This window comes from Carcharodon carcharias, chromosome 5 (assembly GCF_017639515.1).
Source record: "Carcharodon carcharias isolate sCarCar2 chromosome 5, sCarCar2.pri, whole genome shotgun sequence".
Lineage (NCBI taxonomy): Eukaryota > Metazoa > Chordata > Chondrichthyes > Lamniformes > Lamnidae > Carcharodon > Carcharodon carcharias.
The window spans coordinates 31,270,325-31,278,927 of NC_054471.1; positions in this window are offsets into that span (position 1 = coordinate 31,270,325).

Below are 8,603 nucleotides of genomic sequence, written 5' to 3' on the forward strand. Positions count from 1 at the left end.
CACCAGCCTCCGCATTCAAAGGATCATCCTCCACCATTTCCACCAACTCCAGCATGATGCCACCACCAAACACATCTTCCCTTCACCCCACTTTAGGGACAGTTCCCTCCCGGACATCCTGATCCACTCCTCCATCACCCCCCCCCCCCCACCACTTCAACCCCCTCCCATGGCACCTTCCCATGCAGTCACAGAAGGTGCAACACCTGCCCCTTTACTTCCCCCCCACCCCCTCTCCGTCCAAGGGCCCAAACACTCCTTTCAAGTGAAGCAGCACTTCACTTGCACTTCCCTCGACTTAGTCTACTGCATTCGTTGCTCCCAATGCGGTTTCCTCTACATTGGAGAGACCAAACGCAAAATGGGTGACCGCTTTGTGGAACATCTTCGGTCTCTCCGCAAGCATGACCCAGACCTCCATGTCATTTGCCATTTCAACACTCCACTCTGCTCTCATGCCCACATGTCTGTCCTTGGCCTGCTGCAATGTTCCAGTGAAGCTCAACGAAAACTGGAGGAACAGCACCTCATGTTCCGACTAGGCACTTTACAGCCTTCTGGACTTAACATTGAGTTCAACAACTTCAGACCATGAACTCTATCCTCCATCCTCAACCCTTTTTGATCCCCTTTTTTCAATATTCATTTTTATTCTTATATATTTTTTTCCATTTATTTTATTATCATTTTTATTTTTAAATTTATTTCCATTTTTATTCATTGTTTTATTTAGCCTATTTTCGATCTTTTTTCCCGCCACTGCCTCCTCCTCCCCCCCACCCCACCCCCACTTGGGCCATCTGTCACTTGCTCATCCTGCTTTCTACTCCTAATGTCACCATTAGCACCTCCTTTAGCCAGTATCACCGCCATCAACACCCCTTTGACCTTTTGTTTATGACATCTTTTGCAATCTCTCCTTTGCCTCCACCTATTGCTGGCCTTCTATCCAGCTTTACCTCTTCCAACCCCCTTAAACAGTGTATATTTCACCACATTTTTACTTCTCTCTAGCTCTGAAGAAGAGTCATACAGACTCGAAATATTAACTCTGTCTTTTCTCTCCACAGATGCTGTCAGACCTGCTGAGTTTTTCCAGCATTTTTTGGTTTTGATTTTGTTTCAGATTTCCAGCATCCGCAGTATTTTGCCTTTATCTTCGTACTTCAGAGGCCCAGGCTGATGCTCTGGGGACACAGGTTCAAATCCCATCATCGCAGCTGGTGGAATTTGAATTCAATTTATAAAGTCTGGAATTTAAAACAATTCTCAATAATGTTGATCATGAAAAAATTGTCAATTGTTGCAAAAACCCATGCGGTTCTCTGATGCCCTTTTGGGGAAGGAACTCTGTCTTCCTTACCTGGTCTGGCCTACACGTAACTCCAGACTCAAAGAAGTGTGGTTGACTCTTAACTGCCCTCGGTGAACTGTACTCATTTTGCAGGTATTTGAGGGTGGGCAACAAATGTTGGCCTTGCAATGCCTGCATCTCATGAAAGAATAAAGTAAACAAAAGGCTCCAATCCCTGCAATTTAAAACTCTCGTCCTCATGGCTTTACTGCTCCCTATCTGTAAAGTCCTCCAGCCCCACAACTCATCCAATATTACGCCACTTCCTTCTCTCTGTCTTCTCGTAAACCCAGCCCCATCCCCAGGCACCCCACGTGAAACATTTTGGAGATTTTTCTCTGTTATGGTGTGATATAAATGCAGGCTGTTGGTGCAGTTACATGTTATTTAAGAGATCATCCTCACTACTCAAAAAAATGTTAAGTGTTCCACTTTTCCGTTATCCCTCCTCAATGAAACCTATCTCTAGAATAGGGTGTGTCGAAGGGTTTGGGAGATTTGAAGCCGAGTCAACATCCATTTCTGTCCAGTATGAATAGATTATTTGTTTTTATTGAGAAAATTAGACCTGTATACCCTGGCAGCAGGATAGTGGCGTCTTCTGCGGCCCCTTCCACCTTGGACAACATCTTGGCCCTGTGCCCCTTGTGCCTGCGCCTGGCCTCCCAAAGGTGGCTCCCCTGGAGGCTGATTGTCTAGTCCTGGCCTCCTCCTTATTCTATCCCTCCCTTCCTCCTCAGAGGAGCTGCCTCCAGTGGAGATGTCAGAACCCATACCCCCAGGCTAAATGGAGGCCTCTGGAAAGCTGCAGGCCCAAGAAAGATTACTGTCTGCAGACTGGTGAGCTGAAGCTTCAAAGGACAGAGAAAGCTATTGGAAATCGATCTGAACTGCTAACAATCACACAGACAAGTTTAAAACACTTTCTGCAATAAATACTTCAGATAAAACATTACCAACCCCTCTGAGCCCACATATCCCGCCCGTGAATGAGGTTTGATAAAAAATCAGTTACCCGCCTGCTCGTTGGGCCCATGCGCCAAAGCGAAGATCTCACGGGCTCCTCAAAATCGGCTTCAGTTGCCGAGTTAAGGGCCTTAACAAGGCTTTTAATTAATGGCGGGCGCGCGTTCCGCATCATAGCATGTCCGCCCAGCTAAATATCGTGATGCTGCATGCAGATGTTGGGATGTCAGCCATAAAATTCTGCCCTTTCCATTTCTATTTCAGTTTTCCAGCATCTTTTATCACACACGCATCTCTCTGTTTTATTGAGAGTTGTAGTGTTAGTGCTCTTCAAAACTTCCCTTGTTTGTTACTTCTAAAATAGTCCTACATTCTCTTCCTCTTCCCTAAAACTCCATCACACTGAATCTCACTCTAAAACATTTTGCCCCAGGATCTCAAACAAATGACATTCTTTAGCATTTTCAATCCTCCCTTCCTCTTGCAACCTACAGGCGTTTAAATATCTGAATGATTTACCTCATCTCTCTTTATTAACTTTTAGCTTCATGCACAAAAGGAGGTTCCGACGGTCAAGGGGGACAGTCAACTATATCTGTCAGATGATTGGCCCTGAGATCTCCCTAACTGTGTTGGTGGACACCCTTTGCCAGCGGCTCTGAAGGTCACAGCTGCCCTCCACTTCTATGCATCTGGCTCCTTCCAGGGCTCGGTGGGTGATCTTTGTGGTGTCTCCCAATCAGCTGTCCACACGCGTCAAACAGGTTACAGACGCTCTGTTCAGATGGGCATTGACCTTCATCCACTTCTGCTGCGACCAGGCAAGTCAGACACAGTGAGCCAGAGGCTTTGCGGCCATTGCTGGCTTCCCCTGCGTTCAGGGTGCTATAGACTGTACACATGTGACCATCAAGGCGCCAGCTGGTGAGCCTGGTGCCTTCGTCAACAGGAAGGGCTTCCACTCCATGAACGTGCAGATAGTGTGTGATCACAGGATGCAGATTCTGCAAGTTTGTGCAAGGTTACCAGGCAGCTCCCATGACACCTACAACCTCAGACATTCCCAGGTGCCTGGGCTCTTAAGTGCTCCGGTTCGGCTGGATGGTTGGCTGCTGGGTAACAAGGGCTATCCCCTCAGAAGGTGGCTCATGACGTCTCTCCGCCACCCAAGAACAGAAGCTGAGGAGCGGTACAATAGGAGCCACGGCTTCACAAGGGCTGTGGTGGAGAGAACCATCGGTCTTCTCAAGATGCGCTTCCGTTGCCTGTACCACTCACGGGCGCACTCCAGTACCCCCCAGATTGCGTCCCTGTGATAGTGGTAACATGCTGTGCTCTGCACAATCTTGCGCTGGAAAGGGGGGGATGCAGTTGATGATGAAGACCTTGACGCAGTGGATGAGGCTGCACATGATGAATCCAGCAGTGGCTCAGAGGATGAGGAAGCACAGGGCGATGATGAGGGGCAGCACGCCGACCCACTACTACACCAAGGAGGCAGGGACACCAGGACACTTTAATCCAATGAACCTTCAGCTGGCTCCACACACATGGATCAGCAGGACCAGCATTGCCTGGCGCTTCCACATGTGGCACTTAGGTGCTACAACTTCCACCTCATCAGCTGCAACTAAGGGCTTAGTGCAGAAACATCAATGTCCTCTCAAACACTCATGATATGTCTGTGAAACATACAAATGCAGCACAAAGGAAACACCCTCAGCCATGGTCAGAAAAGTGGACTTTATTCCCACCAAAATAAACAACAAACGTCGCTCTGATGTACATAATGATATATTCCCTAATCTAGGGTCAACACAAAATCACAAGTGACATACCCATGGAGTGCCTAACGTGCCTTATGCTTTCGTTTGTGGGTGCTACATCTTGGTGCCGTCATAGTGGCTTGTGAGACAGCCTGCTTCTCTGCTGTCCTGTTAGCGTCGATGACCTTGGCGGCCGTCCTCTGGCCCGTGGAGCCTGTGATGGCTTCGCCTGGGAGGGAGTGGCCAGATCCAGAACTGGCACCTCCCCAGTTGTCGCAGCCTCAACGGATGCAACGGTCACTGGCAGAGGGGCGGAGGAGCTGCTGCCCTGAGAGGAGCTCGCAGCGACGACAGGCAGCTGCTGTGCCGACGTGAGGTCCCATTGGACCTCCCTGCTCACTGCAGATGCATGGGCACCAAGCACAGACACTTGGTGCCGAGAATATCTCCCACATTGCGAATGACCACCTGTGTCCATTAGCGCTGTGAGGGCTTACAGGTCAGAACGTAACCCAATCAGAAGATTCTCAATCCGATTGAAGCCCCTCTCCATGATAGTCGCCTATCTCTCAATGGAGGAAGCCTGAAGGTCTGTCCTGAGGTTCATGCCATCACTGACACTCTGCCTGGATTCCTCCACCACAGAGACCAAGTGAAGCACACCCTCATGCAACCCTGCCAGATGCTTCCGTGCACCCTGCCACTTGTCCTGCAGCTGCTGCATGGTGGACATCTCCAGAGGCACATCATCACTGCCGGACTCAGCATGTGCCTGGTCCCCCGTAGTCCTCTGGCTGCTGGCGCCATCGGCACTCTCTGTCCGTGCCATCTCCTCTAGCGATTGTGAAGTCCCCTCTCCACTGTGCCCCGGGACACTAGCCAATGTCATAATCCCAACCGATGTGTTTGTCACTGCACTGGTGCCTGGCTCGCTGAAAGGATGTGATGCAAGTTACAAGAGTTGGCCCTCAGGTATGGAGAGGGGGGTCTGGACTTGTTGGTGGCGGCCATGCTGTGGTGATGCTGAAATTAACAACAAGGACAGTGCATCAGTTAACGTTCAGTCAGTAACACCTTTCATCTCTTTTCCCACCCTCCAACCCAGCCTCATAAGTTGCTCGCCCTTCAAGAACCTAAGCAGATGAACATTGGTGGGGTGGTAAATAGTCAAGAGGAGACCCAAACATTACACGTGCATACAGACAGGCTGGTCAGATGGCCTACGGAATGCCACATGGAATGTTATATGGATAAGTGTTCGGTTAAGCACTTGGGCAAGACAAGCAAATTATGGGAATACATGAGTAATGGTAGGACCGTGGGAAGTCACGACGATTACAGGGACCTTGCTGGGCAGACCCGTTAAGGTAGCAGAATAGGAACATAAGGCGTTTAACAAGGTCGAAGCCTGACTTGCCTTTATTAGCTGAGGAATAGAATCTAGGAAAAGGGAGGTCCTGTCACAAGTGCAGAAAATGCTGTCGAGGCCACATCTACATTTCTGTGTTCAGTTGTGACCTGCACTTCATGGGAGGGATGGCATTGGAGTGGGGAGAGTGCAGAGGTACCTGACCTGGATGCATGCTGGCCTGGAGAGTTACGCTGATGAGGAAACATTGCAAACATTTGCGATATTTGCCATGAAGCACAGGAGATTGACGGTCACATTATTGACCTTCATACCGTTATGAGGGGCATAGAACGGGTGGACAGAAGGCAACATTTCCCCTTGGCACAGGGATGATTAACGTGGTGGCATTTATTTGAGTTGGGTGCCATGAGGTTAACAGGCGAGCTGCTGAGGACCTTTTTGACAGAGTAATGTGGGGCGCACTGGCCGAAAGGGTGGTGGAGGTACAAACCCTCCTAAGATGCGCTAAGTCTTTGGATGTGCAGCAGCGATGCCATGGCATGTTAGGCCATGGGGATAGTGGTCACAAATGGGATATGGCGACTTTAGAAAGTGCTAGAGACGCACATCCTCAAAGGGCCGAGGGACCTTTGTGTATGACCCACACTTCTGACTGTATCAGCCTGTGAATGAGCAGTGTCGCTACATTAAGGATTGCAGCAGCTATCAGGGGTTTGGATGGTGGGGAGACAGAGTGGATGGGACTGTGGCCCTCAAATACCTGGCCGCTGCTCCCCAACCTCGGCGACACCTGCCAACCTGGCTGCCTGCCTCCTCCCCAGCTCCATGGCCTGCTCCTCAAAGTGGTGAGGCGCTGGAGCAGGGTGTGCCCACCTCCAGTCCTCTGGCGCTCACGCTGATTGTGCTCAGTTTTTGCCTGCAGAACATAGAAGATGATTTATTGGGGCTGATCGCTCATGTACTCTGCGTGTGCACGTCGCACCCCAGCCACAGTGGCCCATCGGAGGCCTCCAGAGGCTCCTGTCCACACTACTGGTGCTCAGTCCCCAGAAGATAGTACGGCTGCTCCCAACCCCCTCCCCCAACAGCCCTTGGACACATTCGGCGTCCATCACTTTGAATAACACATGGGTCTTAGTGCCCATGGCAAGGAGGTACAACTAGGTGCAGCGCCGATGCCAGCAGATGGCTCTTGGCCACGACACCTTGAGGCTCCCCTTCCACCATCTCATCACCATCAGTAAGATGTGTTGGAGTTCTGAGTATGTGTCTAGCTGACTACCGTGCAGGTTGCCCCCAGACTACTCAGATGCGACAAACACCAACATATGCTGCGGGGAGAACCCATCTTCTCCTCAACCACTAAGGCTGATGTAAGCATGGTCACTATCTGTTTGCCCACCCAGCATGCGCCAAATGCCCAATGCAGTAACGATAGTAAGACATGGTGGGGGGAAGGGGCTCAAGGGCTAAGGCTACCTGCTGGGTCAAATGGCCAAGGCTGACATGGTGCTCACCCTTCCAGAGCGTAACAAATCATTGAAACGCTTGTGCCACTGGGTTCCTGTGCGCTGCACAGCATCTTGAGAGCTTACAGCCTCCGCCACCCCCTGCCATGCCTGCCTGATGACGTGGGGGGCCCTCCTCCTCCCATCCTCCAGAAACAACACCTCCCGATGGTTTGACACCTCTTCCAGGAGGACAGCGAGGCAGGCATCGGAGAACCGAGGGGCACAGTGGCCCCCCACTGGCCTACCCTGCAGCTTGCCGCACCCCCCCCCCCCGCTCCTCCTCCTCCTCCTCTTCCTCCTCTGCCCTCACCTCTTGTGGTGCCCAGTCGCTGGCCATGGTCAACAGCCTAAAGGAGGCTGCCTGGCCGTTCTTTATACAGACTGCCGGTTCCCCATTGGAACCGGGGGTCTGAACACGCTCGCTGCCGATTTAATTTTCCCGCTGAACACGGGAGTCTGAAAAGCGCTGGGTGGGCCTTAATTGGGCCCCCCCCACCCCGTTCAAAATGGAGGCGCGGCCCGTTTCGCCGACAAATGTGAAATTCAGCCCAAAATGTTGGAAATAATCAGGTTTGTCAATGTCTGTGGAGAGACAACAGAGTCCAGTTACAGGTCTAGTTCTAATGAAAGGTCACAGGCTTGCGATGTGTTTGTTTGTATATGAGGAGGTGACTATCCCTCAATGCTAGTTCTGATGCTTTGGCTTTTACATTCAGTTCTAAACAACTGTTTATCAGAATTGACATTTATTTGTCTTTGATCCAATGAGGTAAAGGGGTTAGCAAACATCACCAGATATTGCTGTGTTAGATTTGAAAGGTCATGGAAACCAAGTATTCTTTCAACATCTCAATAAACATATAAAAAACTTAAAAAGGCCTCTGCATCAATTGACAGACTAATATTTGAAGCTATTATTGCTTGATGCTAATCTCTCTCAGTGCTTTGAAAGTAATTGGCAAGAGTAACCTGGAAAATGAGTTAATAGAGTGTGTGTGCAGGCCAATTTCCTTATAGCATTACATTCCCAAGACAACCAGGGAGCAGGCTATTATAGACCTGGTAATGACAGGATTAATCAATAACCTCATTTTTAAAAATTCTTTGATGGGATGTGGGCACCACTGACAAGGCCAGCATTTGTTGCCTATCTCTAATTGCCCTTGAATTGAGTGCTTTCTTAGGCTATTTCAGAGTCAATCACATGAACTCAATTTAAATTCCACTAGCTTCCATGGTAGGATTTGAACCTGCATTCTCCAGAACATTAGCCTAGGACTCTGGATTACTAGTCTAGTGACCTTGCCACTATGCCCCCACTTCCCAATGTAGAGCCTTTAGATGATAGTGATCATAACATGATAAAATTTCATGTTCATTTTAAAGGGGTGAATTGTGGGTCTAAGACTAATGTTTAAACCTGAAAAAAGGTATGAAAACAGAGCTAGCTGAAGTGAACTGGGAAGCTATGTTAAAAGGTAGGATAGTAGAGATGTAGTGGCAGACTTTTAAGGAGATATTTAATAACTCTCAGCAAAGATTTATCCCAGTGAGAAAAAAAAAGACTCTTTGAGAAGGATCTATTATCCCTGGCTGAATGAAGAAGTTAGGGATTGTATCAAATTGAAAGTAAC